Source organism: Tenrec ecaudatus, chromosome 3, assembly GCF_050624435.1.
Source record: "Tenrec ecaudatus isolate mTenEca1 chromosome 3, mTenEca1.hap1, whole genome shotgun sequence".
Taxonomy (NCBI): Eukaryota; Metazoa; Chordata; class Mammalia; order Afrosoricida; family Tenrecidae; genus Tenrec; species Tenrec ecaudatus.
The window spans coordinates 183,383,326-183,403,172 of NC_134532.1; the positions used below are offsets into that span (position 1 = coordinate 183,383,326).

Genomic DNA, 19,847 nt, shown 5'->3' on the forward strand with positions numbered 1-19,847 from the left:
TGTTCAGGAGGCCCCAAATTAGGCTATTCTTCCTCCAGGCCAATGCACCTGCAAATGGTCCATAAAAACTGCCGAGAGAAATTGGCAGCTTGATTCAAGTAAATACGGAAATCCTCCTAATAACTGCACCAAGGTGGAAGGGTCAGGTCCTCACCCCCCATTTTAGAAATGAGGAAATGGAGGGACAGAGGTGGGGTGACCCGCCCAAACTCGCAGAGCTGCTGGAAGCGGCAGCCAAGAACAGGAGTCCGTCCGCCTGCGGACCCGACTCTTTCCTGCTCTGCTTCCCAGAGTCTGCTCCTGCGGGGCGCCCTTTCAGGTAAAATCACCGGCATGCCCCCTGCTCTGGGCCACTCCTCCGGAGGCCAGGCCGCCACCTCCTTCGGGCAGTGGGAGGCGCACCTCCCCCCACGCAGGTCCACGCTCAGCCGGCCTCTCGGAAGGTTCCAGCAGGCAATTATGATTTCAAAATGCCTCTTCAGGTTAGATCACTGCAGATCTATCTATTCCATCCCGTGGCACCGCATGAGCGCACATAATTTGCGATTAGCGCTAATGAGTAGGTGCTCAATAAAATACCTGGGAGATGAAGACAGAAATGTAAACCAAACCTCACATGCTAAGGATAAGATGAAGGACTGAGGCCTGGTGGTCGCCTACTGGGTGATTCACGAGGACCTTTTGCCAGGGGCTGGTAAAGCCAGCGCGCCGCCCTCCCCCCACCCCGATCTGCTTCTGAAATGCAGTTTGTGAAGGCGAATGGATGCGCTAGGTTTGGCAAAGCAGGACCTTGACCTTACTAATGAGAAAGTAGGCTTGGGGTGCAAGGCTTTGGGCGGAATCTGGGTGTAAAGGGCAAGGGCAGATAGAGGAGGAGTTTTCAGGGATCCGGTTCAGAGAACAGTGGTTAGTAGAAAGGCCAGAGGGGGTCTGAGCAGACTAGGCCCACCCTGGATTCCCATGGCGCTCTCCAGGGTCGAACATGCTGACCCCTGGCCTCTCTGAAGTCTAGAGTTGGCCAAATTCCACTGCTCTGGATCTAGACTTGCCACAGGCGATCCCTGGCAAACTCCCCAAACTTTCCAGAGATTGGCCAGTATCCTGGGCATGGCCCGGAACAAGTTCGGTTCTCAGAGGTCTCTTCCAAGTGGGCAGCCTCTAGGAGTCACCCCCTGAGACAGGGTGGATTGTAGCTCCAGGGGTCCCACCAAATGCCTGAGCCCTAGGGGCTCTTACTGGCTACTCCCCTGGCTCCAGTCCTTCACCTCTTTGATAATTAGATGGGAAAATGATAATGTATTCTGGCTGACAACACAATGGACTAAGTTTCAAAAAGCTCCAGGAACCTGTTTTGCTAAGAAAAATAAGGTTTACTACTAAACACGCTCACCAAAGCTAAAAAGCATCCAGATAATCTCAGCATCAGTCCAGGGCCAAATAAGAGTACGTGTACACACACACTCTCTCTCTCTGCTTTGGAAGAAAACTCTTAGTTTCAGAAACTGTTTCCATAGCACTGTGTCTCTTTTATTACTACTAGATTTCAAGCAAGGAGAGTTGAAGGGGTAGGATGGGGGGGCGGGGGGCAGGACTACCTCCTTTAGACAATGCTCTCCCTTATCAGGGCAGACTGCTGTCTGGTTTCCTGTCTGGAGCTCGGGCATTACTGCTTGAGATGAGAAGCAGGGTCTCAGAGAGGGAACTGATCACACTCCAAAGGAAGGCAGGCTGCAGAAACCCCAGGGTAATCGTGTTCTTGCCAGTGACTCCAGGATGACCTGCAATGGGTCTGCTTCTCTTTCGTTTTCTTAGACAGAGATGAAGAGGAGGGAAGAAAACAACAACATTGTATAGCAAAAATGCTAATTTGGAAATATGAGGGGGAGGCCAGAGGGAAAATGGGATTGGCAATAATGATTAGTTTACAAGGTTAAGAAATAGAATTTCTATTTCCATTTCTCTTCTTGCTATAACTCTATCAGATAGGATACACTCGCCTAGTTGTTTGCCTAGTTGTTTAACATTTAAATGCTTCCAAATCTTTAATTCTAATGGAAAACACTAGACTCTAATCATTTCTATTAACCACTTCCCTCCCCCCCAAAAAAGAGGAAGAACAAATAATTAAAAGGATTAAGAGGAAGGCCAAATTAGCACCCTGTCTACCAAATCTACTTGGATTTTTGCAACCTTGGAACTGAAACAAAAAAACACCTGAAACTGCTTGCTTCAACTGGGATTATTTATGAATATTTTCATTTAAGGGCCTCTTGTCCTGCAGGTCTACTTTCTACAAAGGAGTCTCTCCTATGAAAACTTGCCAAACTTCCCATCATTTTCCAAAGATGGTTTGATTCTTTGATTCTAGTACATCTCTTAGCCTGGTGTTCTGCACTTCCCTTTCGCCCACAAATAAAGAGTGTGGAGGGGCACCAAGGCCAACACCAAGACACCGCTGCCCCCACATGTGGGGCATTATAGAGTCTGCTTGGCTGCTTTTGAATTCAGTTCCTTTCAGAAGATGGTGGAGACACCCCTTACATTTATAGATAATCCCCAAATAGGAAGTTTGAAATAAAAAAAAGTTGCCCTCAGGTTTCTTTCCCCCATCAGCTGCTTCCTTTAAAACTGAAAAACTGAGAGGAAAATAATCCATCAAGCTAGGTTTTAACTTGTTATCCCCAGCCATTCATGAACTCACAACTGGCAGAAGAGACCAACAGAAGGGTCAAAATGTTGTCCTTATTTAAAAAAATAAAATTAAATTAAAAGAAACATGAGAATTCACCCATTTTCAAAATTTGAGACTAATATTTTCCAAACGATCTATCATTAAATGGACTTTTTTACATTTCCAGTTCTCCTTTTCTTTGGGCTTTCTTATTCACAAAACAATCTAGGAATGAGTTCTGGAATAAAGGAAAATCTTTGCTCCCCCCCAAAAAAATCCTGGTATTTGAACCTTTGTTTATAAGAAAGAAAGGAAGAAAGGAAGGAAGACATGATTCTGGATTTTCTCAAGATAGCTGAATGTCTTCCTTGGATAATTTTCCCCAAGATTTCTTCTCTTAAGATATGCAAAGTTAGCTCAGACTGCTGAAACTGCTTCTAGCCTCCAAAAGAGAGCAGCCTCCATGCCTGGAGCATCCTGTCTTCCCCAAGGACAAGGGTGGGCCACCACACCCAGATTAAGCTAGCTGACTGCCAACCTGTAAAGTGTCCCTCCTAGTCCCCAACTGACAGCTGCAGGGCCAGATGCTTAACTGCACACACCCAACCCACCTTAAAACAAGAATTTCTAAACATTAAAAAGCAAAACCAACAACACCTCTTTCTAGATTTCTTCATAAGCATCCACATTTCAAAACCCAGTTTTAGTGCATGAAAAAAATTTTCAAAAGATAAAAGTTTTTTTAATTTTTAAAATTTAATTCAACCACATAAACAGACTGGAGCAAAGGATGCATGTTAAAAGGTTAACTGACTTCTCCTTGTGACATAACAGGAGCATCTTAAGCAAGCAATCGTTGAGTGTGTAGAGACATGATAACTCTCTGGGTGGGGACAGGGAGTTTAGGGGCAGGGACCACGGCCTGGTCTGGACTACTGATCTACCAGAAAACAGCCTGAAACAGGAAAGAGCGCACATATGCCACTTGGAATGTATGACGCAAACCCCAGCCTTGAAACAAAGAACAGGAAACAGCTCTGCTGGCTGTGCTGGAGAGAAAGCACAGAGAAACATTTAGCCGGCCCTCCCTGACCCTATATTCATGAGCAGCTGGAGTTTTTAAGACAACAACAGGGAGGTGGAGGTGTTTGTTCTTTGGGTGTGAATAATAACACAGCTTTATAGAGGGGACCTGCCCTATTTACAAATAGGGGCTGCCACAGCCAGTAAACAGTGTAGGTAAACCTGTGATTTTATCATATTCAAGAAGCGAGACCTTCAGATTCTGCACCCGGATTCCCCCCCACCCCCCAGGTTTCTTTTGTCCCTTTCTCCCACCCATCCCCAGAGCTGGTCTCGGGCCCTGATCAAATGCTGAGTTCCGGCGATGATTTTTCTCTTGCTCAGAACGTCATTAAAAAAAAAATCAAATTAAGACAGAATACGGCTGGTGAAGACTTCAGAGGACCACCGCACTGCCCCATGTAACTGAAACTGGACCAAATCTACATTCCAAAACAGACTGGGGTCATCAGAGGCGCTCCGAGCCCCCCCTCCCGCACAGCAAAGGGCACGCGGGCGGCGTCCAGCTGCACATCTGTGCTACGTGTCCACACAGCCACAGACGTCCACCTTAAGAAGGTGGGCCCGTTCCCGACCTTTCATTTCGTCTAAAATTGGCATACAATTTGCGGAACAAGGAACCAACTTTGAAAAGAGATCCCTCCCTACAAGGTCTATTTTCTGTTAGGGATCTTTAAAGGAAATCTGTTCATAGCCATTGCTCTCCGTACTTTGCCTGCCAGCGCTGTTTAACTCAGCTTTACATCAGAGATTCGGGGATCTCGGTATACTGAATTACAGGTAAACAAACAAACAAAGGCATAAAAAAAAAAAGACATAGCTGCTGTGCCCCTAGCAACCCAGTGACTGCGTTTTGATGGAGCGATTTTGCAGTGAATAAAGCAAGCAATAGGTTTCTCCCAAGCAAGGTTCTGTGTTTTGTATCTGACAAGGGCTTGTGGTCCACGCAGCTACTTTTCTTTGTTAATCACACATTGTGAGTTTTATACTTCCATGCTCCTTCATGCAAACCAAATGTTCCTACCACTATAGCTTTGCAGCACTTACTAACAGGGCAGGAGGTTTGCTCCTACGAGTACTGCAGCAAACCCTACTGACTCTAGAAATGGAGAAATAGTTTCTCTAGGGAGTTTAAATTAATCACACATTTCAGATTAGTTAACAGTCTAAGGTCAACACACACGTGTCTCGTCTCAAGCCACAGTAGGCATGTGTCCACTTTCTGAGGTACTATTAGTTCACAAAAATTTGGAGAGATTGATGCTATCAGATTGCCCCACCCCGCAGAAAAAAAAAAAAAGCAAGTCTTCCCTAAAACTCAGGCAGATTATCGGCCAGATAGACTTCTCTTGGAAAAACTACTCCTGGGAACACCCAAAAGGGACAACACAGTGGAAATCCCTATGAATGACCCTTGCTCCCCACTTCATATCGCATAATTATAGATACTAAATCTGAGTTCGTCCTTTCCCCCCAGACACCAAAGACTCTGCTAAAAACACGGCAATATATTTAAAGTCTCTTGAGTGATAGCAGTTGGGAGGGTGGGGGTGGCGGGGAAGGAGGAGAGAATCAAGTAGTAAAAAAAAAATCGGTGTAAAATGTTTATTTTAGTGAAATAAAAGACGAGTAATACCCACTTCACCTGACATTAAGAATAAGTCCCTATACATAGTCCCTAGGTCGAAAGGCACAATAAATCGCGCCCAAGGAAAAGAAAGCAATTACAGGTTTTAGCTGCCATCTCTGAGAGAGTGACTCCGTCTCGGGGGTCAGCCCCGGTGCCCGCACCAGGCTTGGGTCCCTAATGCAACACGCAGTGGGGTCCTAGGCGCTCTCCGCCTCCAGCCACGCAGCAGTGCTGGCTCGGTCACTGCGGCAGGTTCTCGCTGGGCTCCAGGGAAGGGCTCTCCAAAGCCGGCCAGCTCGTCATGAACCCCGGGGGTCCCCGGCACCCTGGCAGCGCCCGAGCCGCCGGACACAGAACGGGATGCTGCGTCCGGTCCCAATTGCCCAAGTTTCTTCCCAGAGGGCCTGGAAGGCGGCGGCAAGTTTGCTCCGCCGGGCGAGCAGCCGCGCGCCGGTCCAGGGAGGGAGGCGGCGGGGTGGGGGTGAGGGGCGCGGGGGGAGCGGGGCGAGGTGGGGGGGGGCGGAGGGGGAGGAGCAGGAGCGCGCGGCCTCGGCGCTACCTTTCTCCAAACAACGTTGCCACACGCGGCGAACAGTGATTTCTGGGGCTCGGGAGGGAGTCGCGGGCGGGAGGCGGCCAGGGGACCACACAGGTGAGCAACCCCTGCCCACGCAGACGGCCTCTTCGGGGGGCCCTGGTGGGAGCTATCGGGCTGGTATTCCGCACCCCTAGATCCTCGCGGCGGTTCTCCCCAATCCCACCCTTGCAGCCGCTGGACCCCGGGACCCCCCTCCCTCGCCGCCTCCACCCGGGTGGCTCATGCACTTTCCCAAGCCCGCAAATGTCCCCACCCCCACGCTGCACCCCCCATGCACGTTGTCCCCCACCCACCTCCCCGTTAAAAAGATTAAACTAGCCACGGCGCAAAGGGGGCGGCAGGAGTGGGGCGCGAGGCAAGGTGAGAAGGGACTTACTTCGCTAGCCGTGGCGCGGAGCGCAGCAGGCCAGAAATGAGGCCCAGAGCCGGGCTTGCCCGGGCCCCGCGAAGGCAGTAGTGTCAGCGCTCCGGTCGGGCGGCGGCGGCCGCAGGGGACAGGGAGGAGGACGGGCGCGCGTGCGGCGGGCGGGCGCTCGCTCTGCGCTCCGGCTCGGCCCCGGCTCCGCGCGGCTCCGCTCCTGGCTCCTGGCACCAACTCCGGGCAGTCACATGACGCCGGCGCCGCTCGCTCTGCGAGCCTCCCGGGGCTGGCGGGGTAAGTAGAGGCTGGGACCCGGGGTGGGAGGGTCAGGGAGGGGAGAGGGAGCCGCCGCGGCCGCCCGGGCTGGGCGGGTCCCCACCCACTTGGGTGGAGGCAGCCGCCGGAGGGGTCGGCCGAGTCACTCGAGCAAACACGCACCCCGCCCTGCGCCCTTCCCCCGCCACCCCCGCCGCCCGCGCCGCCCCGCCCCGCCCCGCCCAGTCACCCGGGGACGGCCTGACAGACACTCATTATTCCCCGGAGCCGGGCGCCGCCCCGCCGGCCGGACCTGTCCCGCGAGGCGCGGCGCGGCCCCCGCCCCGGAGCCCGCGCCCTCCCCGCCCCCCGCCCCCCGCCCCCCGCCCGGCTCCGCGGCCCCGCCCGCCTGGGGCCTCCGCCCCGAGCGCGCGCCCCGCCCGGCCCCGCCGCCGCCGCCGCGCCGCCGCCCGAGCCCGGGGGGAAGGAAGGGCGGCGCTGCCCGCTCCGGGCGCCGCGCGGCTGCAGCCCTCTGCGCCGCTTCCAAAACACACAGCCGGCTCGCGGGCCAGCGAGGCGGGGGACCCGGCCGGCCCGGCTGTCCATCACGCGGCTCCGGCGGGAAGGGCGGCCCCGGGCGGGCCCGGCGGGAAGGGCCAGCGCGGCCTCCCCTGGGCCCAGTGCATAAACTCTTGGGGGAGGGGGTGCTGGGCGAGAGAAAAAGGAAGGAAGAAGAAGATGCATCGGTGCGGGGTGGGGGGCGGGGGGAGAGAAAGAAGGACGCGGCGCCGGGGAGGCCAGGACCGGAGGGCAGTTGGGTTGACTTCAAGCCAAGCACGGTCCTGAGTTCCTGGGGTCATTGCACATCCTGCTGGGGCGCTCTTTCTTTGTGCTTCGGGACACCAGATCCCTTCCACCTCCGGCCTAGCCGAGGGAGGGCCAGCCTCCCCGGGGCTTTTCCTGGAGCGCCCGGAGACCCCCGGCGAACCTCTCCCGGGCCAGCCCCGCCAGCTGCCGCGCTTGTTCAGCTGGGCCTGCCCGAAAACTTGGCAAACTTCGATCCTGAGCCTCCCTCCCGCGGCGACTGCCCGAGCCCCGCGCCAGGGCTCGGCCCTGCGACCTTTGGTTTCATGTGGCTTCCCGAGGACCCAACTCCTTGGCCTTTTACCGCGCTCCTAACCGGGCAGCCGGAAGCGCGCGCTGTCCCCGGGACACCCCCACCCCCTTCGAGGACTAGGCAGCGCTTGCTTGTAGAGTTTAGTGCCTTTTGATTTTCCTTTTTAAAGCAGTATTAATGTAATAAAGAACGCAATAAAAAGAACAAAGGACAAATTGGTTCAATTGTTTTCGTTCTGTGTAATGTTTGAAAAACGCCCTTGCTTCAATCTATGGACTGCTTATTGCTTCAAGATGTTTGAAAGGGCCTTTAAGTTCACCAGCCTCACTTTGATGCTTCACCGAGGCATGCATGGGAAGGCTTAAATCCCAGCGCTCGCCTGTATCCCGAGCCCCGTCGTGTAGCTACAAGGTATTATAAAATTAGTACCCGGTAACCTCAAGTAGTGAAATTGCATCTTGCACATAATGTATTGACATGAAAGACCACTTGGAAGGCAGCCAGAATTGTGCTGGTTCACGTGCCATCTTTTAAAGATTCATCTTTAAAATCTAGAAGGCATGTTTTGTTTTGTTTTGTTAATAAAAGACACACAAGGGGGGGGGGCGTTGAATTCCAGTGAATTGTAATGCATTGATCACTGCCATACACGTCTGGGTGTAGCCCTTAGATTCCTGTTAACTGGCAGACCATGTTCCTGATGCCCGATGCACTTGCCCTGGAGTTCAGTGCCTGGTTGATAGTAGGGCCGCCCTGAGATACAGGGGTGAAAACTTAACGTCTGGCATCCTTCAAGTGGCTGTGGACCCCCAGGGAGAAAAGCGGAGGAGAGTAGGAGCCAAGGTAAATAGGGAGTGAGTGGCTTTGAAATGGGAGATGGAAGAGGGAGGCCATAAAAATGGGTTAATTAATGAACGGGCTCTATTTTCAGTGCCCTAGGGCTGGCGCTCCACTACAACATGCACAGAAACGAATCCAGCAGGACCGGAGCGCCCTGCGCAGGACTGCACCGTCCACACCTCCACTCGCTGGAACTGGAGCTGTAAGGAAGCCATTCTAGTCTGTTCCCCCACCCCCACCCCACCCCAACCACGTTGCTGGTGTTGTTAGGTGCTGTCCATTCGGTTCTGACTCATAGTGAACCCCTACGTGCATCAGAATGAAACACTGCAAGGCCTGCACCAGGCTCGCAGTTGTCGTGGTTGAGCCCATGGTTACAGCCACTGGATCAGTCCACACCAAGCCCGAGTTCCTTCTCCAGGGACTGGTCTCTTCTGATAACTTGTCCAAAGAACATGAGATCAAGTCTTGGCCTTCTTCATTCAAAGGAGCGTTCTGGTTGTCCTTCTTTCAAGACAGATCTGTTTGTTCTTTGCCAGTCCATGGTGCTTGGAATAGCCTTCCCCAAACCACAGTTCAAACGCCTCCAGTCTTGGGTCTTGCTTATTCAGTGTCTAGCTTTTCTATGCATGTGAAGTGACTGCAAATGCCCTGGCTTGGGTGAGGCACACCTTCATCCTCAGAGTCACATCCTGGTTCTTCGACACATGAAAGAGGTCTTGTGCCGCCGGTTCACCTAATGCAGTGTGTCTCTTAGCTCTTGACTGCTGCTTCCATGAGTATTGGTTGTGGATCCAAGCAAGATGAAATCTTTGACAACGTCAATCTTTTTCGCTCATCATGTTGGTTACCTCTTGATCTATTTGTGAGGATTTGGATTTTCTTCACATTGAAGTTATTATCAACATAGCAGTTTGCCATCTTTGATCTTCATCATCAAATGCTCATGTCCTCCTCACTTTCAGCAAACAAGGTGTTGACATCTGTGCATTGTAGGTTGCTAATAAACTTTCCTTCAATCCTGATGCCGCATTCTTCTTCACATATTCCATCTTCTCTGATGATTTGCTCAGCCTACAGATTGAATAAGTATGGTGAAAAAATACAACCCTGCCGCACACCTTTCCTGATTTTAAACTATGCAGTGCTCCCTTATTCTGTTCACACACACCCTCCTCTTGATCTATGTACAGTTCCTCCTGAGCCCAATGAAGTATGCTCCAATTCCCATTCTTCTCAAGACTATGTGTAGTTTGTTATGGCCCACAGAGTCGAATGTCTTTACATAGTCAGTAAAACACAAATAAACATCTTTCTGTTATTTTCTGCCTTCAGCCAAAATCCATCTGATACCAGCAAACATATCCCTCGTTCCACATCCTCTCCTGAGTCTGTGCTGTACCTCTGGCTGCTCCCTGTCAACGCACTGCTGTTAAACACACACACACACATATCCACACTATATATGTTGCTGGTCTGGTCACCCCTTGTGTGTGTATGACCCTGGCAAGCCTAGAAGCATTAGTGGTCTGAATACACGCAGGTGTGGGACTCAGTGCATTTGCATGTTTTTCTAGAAACCATTTTAAAAATTATCTCCAGCAAAATTTGACTTGCATGTGACAGTAATAATATTGTTCCATAATTTCTGCCTTCTGTTGGATCACCTTTCTTTGGAATGAGTACAGATACGGATCTCTTCCAATCAATCGACCAGGTACTTCTTGGCATAGACAAATGACTGCTTGCAGTGAGTGTTTCATCAGCGTGCTAAAACATTCCAGTGGGCATTCCATCAAGTCCTGGAGCCTTGTTTTTGGCCAATGCCTTCAGAGCAGCTTGGACTTCCTCCTTCGTTGCCATCGATTCTTGAGCATATGCTTTCTCCTGAAATGGTGGAATGTCAGCCACTTCTTTTTGTTAGCGTGAGTCTGCCTATTTCCATATTCTTTTGAGGTTTCCTTCGTCGTTCAATATTTTGCCTGTAGAATCACTATTGCAACTTGAGGCTTGACTTTTTTCTTCTTCTTTCATTTCTTCAGCTTAAGATCTGTTAGTCACTCTACCTAACCAGGTACAGCCCTGAACTTCCTGACTGCTGGACCTCCATGTTCCATATCCACTCTGACCACTACCTGGGTCCAGAAATCCGCCAGTGTCTGTGAGTCATCGTGTGTGGGAGTATGGCTGGAGCGTGGAAGAGGAACTAGAGCCTTTCCTCAAACATGGCAGTCTGTCTCTTCAATGACTTATCTTAGGATAAGTTCAAGAGCTTACCACTCCTAATGACCTGGCCTCCACTTATCCTCTAGACCAGTGGTTTGCAACCTTCCAAATGCCGCGACCCTTTATACAGTTCCTCATATTGGGGTGATCCCCAACCATAAAATTATTTTCATTGCTACTTCATAACTGTAATTTTGCTACTGTTATAAATCAGGTGACCCCTGTGAAAGGGTTGTTTGACCCCCCCAGGGGGTCGCGACCCACAGGTTGAGAACCACCGCTCTAGACTCATCTCTCCCTGCTTTCCCTTCCCACGTCCTTCTCCAGCAGTGCTGAATGTTTTTCTTCCCCCAACTCACTCTACGCCCCCAGCCCTTTGCACATGCTCCTGTTTCTAGACGGAGTAGTCTCCTGGATCTCTTCTCCAACTCCTGACCTCCATTCTCATTTCCCCAGATTGTCCTCATTCAAGTTTTGACTTTTGTGACATTTCCTCCAAAATATAGCGTCTTCGACACCGTCTCCTCCATCCCAGCCGCCCAGATGGATATGCTCAGCTAGTGCCCTGCTTGCTCCTCCTGACATGTTTCATTCGCTCTGTGGCACTGAATGGCCACTCTGAGGACAGGGGCCTTGCCTTTCTATGAACAATGTCTCCTCGGGTTCTAGATGAGCAAGGACTGTTTGCGCATGTGCACATGAGCTGGGGGTGGGGTGGGGGGGGTGGACATTGAGAAGAAGAGGAAATCATCCTGAGATGGAAGAGGTGAGAGGGGGCTTAAAAACAGCAAGTGGCTATGTGTTGTTCCTTGACTTTGGAAGAAACCCAAGGCCTTTGGAAGAGTGACGGGGAGAGAGGGAGCAGTTCTCCCCCAGACCATTGGTAAGCAGCAAAGTAAAATGGTCGAAGTGGTGCCTTGGTTTTTCTTCGTTTCCTTAACTCGGTGCCCTGCACGTGTTTAAAAAACAGCCAGACCACTTGCTGTCCAGTTGATACCAACTCATGGTGGCCCCTGGTGTTTCAGAGTCTAGTTGTGTCCCATAGGCATCTCCGGGCCTGTGGGTGGCCTTTCAGAAAGAGATCTTAAGACCCTTCTGCCAAGGCTCTTTGGGGTGGATGTGAACTGCCAACCTGTGCTTAGCCACTTGTGCCCTTTGGGGCCTTCTGATCCATGGTTAAGTGTTCACTAAATCCAGAGTACATGAACTATCTCCAGCCTGGTCCTGTGGCAAAGGTTTTGCCCTTGCTCCATGCTGGCAGCAGGCGGGTCTGGTCTGGGTTCAGTGCAGCTTATTGGAGGGCATCTTCAGAAGAGTTGTTGCCCCCAGCTCATTACTGCAGCCCCAGTCCCCCCAACCCACCCCCTCCATCCCCTGTCCATGATGAGCTGGGAGAAAGGCGCCCTGGTAGTGTTTGGTGAAATATTCAGCGCCTCACTGGAGGGTCAGTGGTTTGAACCCATGCCGCTTTTCCACAGTGGAAAGACCAGGCAACCCGCTGTCCTAGGGATGGCAGCGTACAGGCCTGGGGTAGGTCTGCGTCACGTGGGTTACGGTGAGTTGGAAATCACTTGGCTGGATGACTTCACAACACTAAAGTTGGAGGGTGGGCAAGTGGCCGAGGACTGGCCAGTGGGCCCTGAAAGGAAAGGGGGCTGATGGGGACAAGGGGTGTGGAAAAACTCCCTCCCCCTAGAAAATGAGGCCCTTTTAAGGATAAGCATGCAGATGTGCTTTGGGAGTTGTTAAGTGAGGCCATGAAGCTGGAAGATGTGGCAGCCATCTTGTCATCCCCACAGAGCTGCCTAATTAACTACCCCTGACTTACTGCGATGTGAGTTAATTAAATGTCTGTGTAGCTGGACCGTCACATGGAACCCTAGTCAGCCCACTGACGCCACCTCGTCCCGAGTTCTCTTGTCAAATGGCATCAGGGTCTAGGCAGACCAGTGTTTCTCCACGGGGGAAAGATTTTGCCACCCTCCTGCCCAGGACATGTGACCACTGGAGACACTTGTGTCTGGAGACACTTGGTTGTCGTGGTCATGACTTGGGCTTGCTATTGGTGTTGAGTTTAAAGAGAACACTTGTGCTTCTAAGCAGCCTGCGAAGATGTCCCCCCAACAAGCAGTTATCTGGGGCAGAATGTCCCCTTACCAACGCTGTTACAGATGTGACAGCTGCAGCTCAGAGGTCATCCACTTGGCTTCCCCTTCTTCCACCCGCCCTCATAAGCAGATCAGCACCAACAAAGTTGCTCTCACAATCTGCCTTCTCCTCTTCATCTCCGTCACCGAGCAGTAGTGTAAGACACCACAGTCGCTACCCTGGAATTAGGTTGCAGGAGCTGCGTAACTGGGTGTGTTGCTCCGGGTGGACTAGAGAAACAACTGCAGAGGCGCTCATATGTGTGTAATAAAGAATTTTATGTAAAAGAAAATTATTTATTAAAAAACATCCCAGCCCAGTCCAGATCAAGTCTGTCAGTCTGATATTAGCCCATATGTCCGATACCAGTCTATAAATTCCTCTTCAGACTTAAGCAATGATGCAGAATGCAGGAAGATCACAGGCCAGCGGAAAGTCTTGTGGATCCAATGGTGGTGGTAGCATCTCAGAGCCGGGAGGGGTCTCCACATGGCTCCTCCAGCTCCAGGGCTCTGGCTTCCATCAGCGTAGCTCCCTGTAGCTTGCTAACAGGAATGTGTAGAGAGTCTGTGTGTCCCACCTCCAGCAAGGAGCACCAGAGTACCCAGAATCCTCAGGAGAAGACCATGCCCACAGAGGCCTCATTGGCTGTGACCTGATTGACAAATTATGTAACTACCACACTGGGCAACTAGCATTCACCTTGACCGCCTTGTAATCCATTATTCCTATTGCAACTTGATGATCTTTGCGAGTGTAAATTGAATCATGTCACCCCTTGCTCAGAAGGCTTCAGAGACTCCCTCATGCTCTCAGAATAAAGACAAATTCATTTCCTGAGGATTTCCAGGAAACACTGAGATTGAATTAGGTAACCAAGGCTTTCAATAAAGACCACATGTAATGGATGATTCCCATTCTCTACCCACCAGGAGCTCTTAACATTGCTGGTGCAAGTCGACCATGAGGATCATCCTAGATTTCTTTCAGCTAAGACAGGATCATTGTAGGACAGGGGCACAAAAAGAGCTTAGAATACTGCCTGGAAAACGACTGAGCTGGAGATTAAAACAGCAAGAAGCCCAAAGTGGCTGAGATCTCAGAGATCTGGGTGTTCGCCGTGGATGGAAGAGCACATGTGCAGTGAGAGTGGTAGTGAGCGACAAGGAAGGACAACTTCCCGATGACCCAAAAGGCTGACGTTCAGGTTCACCAGCAGAAAGTCCTAGGGATCTCGTTATCAAAAATCAGCCAATGAAAATCCAATGGAGCACAGCCCTCTTCCCACATACACGATTCACTCTATGAATTGACTTGGTGACAGCTGATGGTAGTGGTGGCTTGAAGGTTGGGAGGTGGGTTGTCACAGAGTGGGGATATGTGTGCTTGACAGTGTACAAGTGCAGCATCCCAGGGTGGTCCAGAAAGTCCTTGTGGGAGCGAAAGACTCGCGGGGAGTGGAGATGATTTCTGAAGAAACGAGCAGACGATGAAAAAGAGCGAATGTGGTGTTGGACCTCATTCCACAAGGATTCTGAACCCGCTTCAGCATTACAGTCAGACTTGGATCCAGTGTAGGATTTCGGGCCTCAGGTTACATCTTCATTGCAAGAAAGACAGTCTCCGGAAAACAGGTAGATGAAAGCAACCAGGCCAGAATGCTTAGAAGATAGCCCCCTCTTCCTACAATTAAAGGAAGCCGTGATGGCCTAGCGTGTCACCCCTCAGGCTGCCAGGACCGTAAGCAGTTGTAAACCACCAGCCGCTCCTCAGGAGAAGGGAGGCTTTCTACTCCCGCAAAGGAACCCACAGGGGCAATTCTACCTGTCCTAGAGGCTCACTGAGTCACAATCAACTAGATGGCAATGACTTGTTTGTTTGTTTGTTTGTTTTACCGTTAGCAGCCCTGCTGGCTAAAGTGCTCAGCTGCTCACTAAGAGGCTGGTGGTTTGAATCCCCCCAGCAGCCTCGCAGGGGTGGGGTGGTTTAGTCTGCTCACAGTAATGCTTGCAGCCTGGGAAGCCCTGTGGGCAATCCTGCCCCATCCTCTTAGGTGACTGTGAGCTGGAAGGGACCCTACAGCAGAGATGTGGTTGTTTCGTCTCTGTTGTCGTTCCATCTGCTGCTCCTGGATCATGATTCTCGAGTGAAAAAAAGAGTCCCCTGCTGTATTTGCTTGCTTATTGATTATTTTACTAGTACAGTGTCACAATCGTCTTCTTTTTTACTTTTGAGAGCAACAAGCAAAATATACAATGCCTACTTTATTGAGAGTTAAGTGGGCTCCGGGGAACACCAGGGATCTTAAAACCTTATTTATAATATTATTTTAAGGGGAAAATGAACTGCTGTTTCCAAGTCCATGACCTATAAATATGAAGGCAGAAAGCGTAGCTTATATTCTGCGTTGATGACTGCCACACCAGGAGGCCAAATGCTCAGAGAATTATGGATCACAGAGTGGGCAAACTGCTGCTGCATTTTCTGCTTGTTTTTGGAACGAGGCTGACGCCTGATGCTTCGATCCCTCTCCTTTGTGATCAAGGAAAAATTACTGGCATTTCCATCCCGGGTTTAATGTCGGTAAGTAAGCCTTGTTAGAACATTTACTTTGGGACTAGTGGAGGGAGGTGGTGGGGAAGAAGACAAGAACTATGTGCAACATGGTTTCCACCATCAGAGACTTTTGTGAGAACATATACATTGTTACATGTAGGTGCTGCCCAGTCAGTTCCGACTTAAGCGCCCCTATGTACAACTGAACCCCAAATGGCCCAGTGATGTGCATCCACACGGTGGCTTTTCTGATTGAGCCCACGGTGTCCATCTACCTTGAGCAGGGCTGTCCTCTGTTTCCCTGCCCTCTGCCAAGCACCGTGGCCTTCCCCAGAAACTGCTCTCTCCTGACAACACGTCCGAAGTCCATGAGGCGAAGCACCGCTTCCGAGACTGACTTGTTTGTTCTTTTGTTCAGCCCACGAGACTTTGAATGGCCCTCACCAGAACATACACGTGGAGGCTTCAGAACGTTCGCGGGAAAATGGAATTAAAAGAGAATAGAACCTATTATAAACATTTGAAGCTGCCTCACGTACACAGGGATTGATTATTGCTGTTCTTGTCTGTTAACTGCCGTCAGAGGCAGTCGTGGATTCAGAGCAACCCCGTGTGTGACAGAGTCGAACCCACTCCAAGAGTTTTCTTGGCTGTAATCTTGACGGAAGCACCGGGTCATGTGTTTCTCTCTTGGAGCTGCTGGGAGAATTCAGTCTGCCAACCCGAACCGTTGTAACACCCAACCCCAACCAACCCACCGCCACGGTGTGAATGCAACGCATAGCAACCTTAGAGGATCCTCAGCCTGCTCCCTAGGGTTTCTGAGAGTGTCTGTTTTGATGGGAGCACACAGCCTCCTTTTTCTCCCACAAAGCAATGGGTGAATTTGAACTGATGACCTGTGGTGACTAGCCTGACGCTTAATCTGTGCCACCAGGCACCTTTAGTGTGGCACTATAGAGCTTCTTAATTGATGCTTCCACAGTGCAGTACAGGGTACGTCCAGTTTGGAAAAGTATGAATGATGACGAACGTTAAAAGGAGAAACTAAAAGCTAATACAACCCACTGCCACCAACTGAGGGGATTCCATCTCATAGCGTGGCTGAGGCTGTCAATCTTTTAAGGAGCAGACAGCCTCACCTTTCTCGAGTGGATTGATGCGAACCACCAACCTGGTGGCTCGCAGCCCAAAGATACCTGTGTCCATTCAGAAATCATGTATTCACGGCCGATTTGGTCCTTGTCTTCAAGAAGCTAACAGTCTTGCAAGAGAAATCGTGTCCGAGAAATCCACCCCCACCTGGATTCTCTCCAAAGAAGTAACAGCTGCACTGGAATGTCAGTACTCAGAGCAGGAGGGGCTACAAGTCACCTTGCAGGAACTGGGAAAGGCCCAAGGATCAGAGTGGCATGGGAGCAGGGCCACCCAACAGTGTGGAGAGAAAAGGGACCAAGTTCAGGGGTCAGAACTCTTTTTCAACAGGCTTCAGGAAGCCAAGGGTGGTTTTGTACACAGGTGCGTTGCTTGAGAGCAGACAAAGTGTACAGTCAATATAACTTAATTTTATGATTCTGACAGTGGGGAGAAAGAGGCAGCAGCCACGGGGCATGTCCCAAGGATGGAATAGGTCCATATGAGACTGCAGGAGAGATGTGGCTTTCTGCCCCCATCAAGATAAAGCCTCAAAAGTCCACATGGGCAGCCTACTCTGTCCTATAGGGTCACTGGGAGTCCGAATCTGCTCAAGGGCAGTGAGTTTTTGTTTTGAGTGGTACAAACACATGTGTTTCCTCCACCACCACCACCCCCCCACACACACACACCATCTGTCAGTGTATTGGGCTATCTGCATGGTAGCTTGTGTGTTGCTGTGATGGTGGAAGCTATACTACCAGTATTTCAAATGCAGGGTCTTTATGGTGGACAGGCTTCACCAGGGCTTCCAGGTTAAGAGAAATGAGGAAGAAAGGCCTGGTGATTCATTCTAGAGAATTAGTCCAGGAGAACCCTATGGCTCGTAGCCAAATGAACCCTTGCTTGCTTTAGACGCATCCGCAAGAGGGGTGCTTGGCTAGAGGAAGACATCATGCTTGGTGAAGCGGAGGAACAGGGAGTGGGAGGGAGCCCCTTGGTGGGATGCATTTTCACAACAGCCTCGGTGGGGTGTGCAGTGGGCAGGCATCGCTCCATTCTGTCAACACGTGCAACGTCGCTGTCAGCTGGAGTTGACTCCACGGCAGCTCCCCTCTCTCCCTATGCCATCTTGCCCTTTGCAGCCCTTTTTGTTCTGTACACACACACACACACACACACACACACACACACACACACTTTACCTCCCCCATGACTGAGCCAGCCAAGAAGTAGTATGTAAACTGGCCTCTAGGAAGTGCCTGTGTGCCTTGCTTTTTCTGCCTAGTCCACATGTCTTGATGCCCCCCCCCCACCACCACCACCACCACCACGCCCTGCAGTCTGGGCCCTGTCCCTCTGTGCCCAGGCACATGCCACGGCCTTCCCTGGGAAGAGGCCTCCAGCCTCCCCCTTTGATCTCCTTCTCCCACCTGGCAAGCCAATCCGTGTGCACACCCGCTTTGGACGTTGTGCTGGTCCCGGGAAGGGAACTCAGTGTGGTCCTTCACATCAACAGTGCCACCTTCTCAGCAGCCTTGCGATTCAAAGAAGAAACGTTTGTTAACAGAAAGCAAGCCTTGCAAACATGAAAATTGCCTAAAGGTGGTAGCGGGCGGGTGGCTCTGTTTTCCTTTGGCTGGCAATACTCTTTAGGAAGCACGTAGGACTTCATGAGAAAGGAAAGAAACTCTTCTAAAATTTGTATGTATATTGTGTACCATTCAACGGGGGCCCTCAAACCCAGTTGTGCGAGGTGGCCTGGGAGCGCACATGCACCCTGACCCCAGAGGTGTGGCTCCCAGCCTGTGTGTTTTGAAAAAGGGTGGGCCGCCAGGGGAGGGTCCAGGAGGTCACTGCCGGGGCAGACGGTGAACCTCTTGAGCTGTTTAAAGGCTTCCTCAAAGTAACATATATTTACTTGAAAGGCCTCTCAAGAGAGAAAAAGTTAAAAAAAAAACACAAAAAAACAGCTAACCCGTCGGAATAGAGCTGAAGTTCCTATTTCTCAAGAGCTAGAAACACACTTCCTGAAGCACAAGGTCCACTTTCCCTCTCCCGTGGTCTTTCGCCAGGATCTGTTGGTAACACGGGAAACAGCCGGGTCAGCGGTTGTGGCTGGGGATGAAGGGGGGGGGGGGGAACTACCTACCGCCGGCCACGGGGCACCACTGACACCCGACGGTCTCCTCTCCACACTTGGGGTCCTGGCTCCCCTGGGGCTCTTTCTGAGCTCCGTCTGTTTGTTATTGTTCTTCAGGTTTTCTGGGTAACTATAAGCAACAGAGCCTGCTAGTTCCTCTTGAGATTGCCCACTCCTCCCCACCCTTATTTCTCACCTCCCTGCATCCTGTTTGTCTCCCGGGCTCTGTTCCCCTGCCCCACCCCTACCCCCACTTCGCTACCCATCCTTCGGGCCATGTTTTTCTCCCCACAGTTGGCTGACTTTTGACTTTTTTAAAACTTTGTAAATGTTCCCTGTACCAAAGGAGGTAGATAGTCATATGAGCCTATATGTATAGAGAGACTCATCTGGACTATGTATTCATAGACATATATCTATTTAATTCCTCGGTGTTTTCCTTTATTAGGCATGACTGTGAAGTATCTTGATGTGCATTTCTATGCTGGTTTATTTTTCCCTCCTCCTGTCTTGGGAGATAGCTAACTGTATTTCCAGGAATTTTAAAGGAGTGGTGGAGGATGAAAGAAATCGACGAGGATCTTCCTACTGAGACCTGGAGCCTTGGAGGGCAATTTTTACCTATTTCAAGTTACTGGGTTATTTCAAGACCACACACACACAAAAAAACAACACAGTGTGCAGTATGTTTATGCTCATAGAGGTAGAGTACTTCATTTAGTAAATTTTAAGGAATCTTATAGTCAGTTAATAATTTTAGGTAAACTATTTAGACTTACATTTCACTTTTGTTGGTTTTGTTGTTGTTGCAACTTGTTCGAGGGGAGAAAGGAGACCTGAAATTCAAATATAATTTACAGACACCCATTTTATTAAGTGTTAAACAGGACAAAGAGAAGAAAAGACAAATCCATAATGGTGCCCTAGGATTCTTTGTCCAGTGGCCACTTAGATCAGACATGAAGAGCACAGGGCCCCATCGCAAAATCATGATTGGCAGTAGATCAGTACATCACAGTGGCAGGAGGCCCACAGAAGCAGGAAAGGGACCATGCCAGGGATACGGACAGGGTTGCACATTAGAA

At 50.7% G+C, this 19,847-nt stretch overlaps 1 protein-coding gene and 1 long non-coding RNA gene across 2 annotated transcripts in view; one reads left to right on the top strand and one right to left on the bottom strand.

The window, feature by feature from the left end:
• Nucleotides 1-6,695, bottom strand: part of KLF3 (KLF transcription factor 3) — a 33,884-nt gene extending 27,189 nt beyond the window's left edge. Inside the window, exon 1 of the mRNA XM_075544439.1 lies at nt 6,359-6,695. The gene's annotated coding sequence lies outside the window, so the exon portion shown is untranslated. The remainder of the gene's footprint in view (nt 1-6,358) is intronic.
• A 1,691-nt stretch (nt 6,696-8,386) lies between these two features.
• LOC142443709 (uncharacterized) lies at nt 8,387-17,899 on the top strand. Its single transcript, XR_012783521.1, has 4 exons — nt 8,387-8,558; nt 8,647-8,757; nt 15,264-15,512; nt 15,904-17,899. It is a non-coding gene; the product is annotated as an uncharacterized LOC142443709 (long non-coding RNA).
• Nucleotides 17,900-19,847: the final 1,948 nt, after the last annotated feature.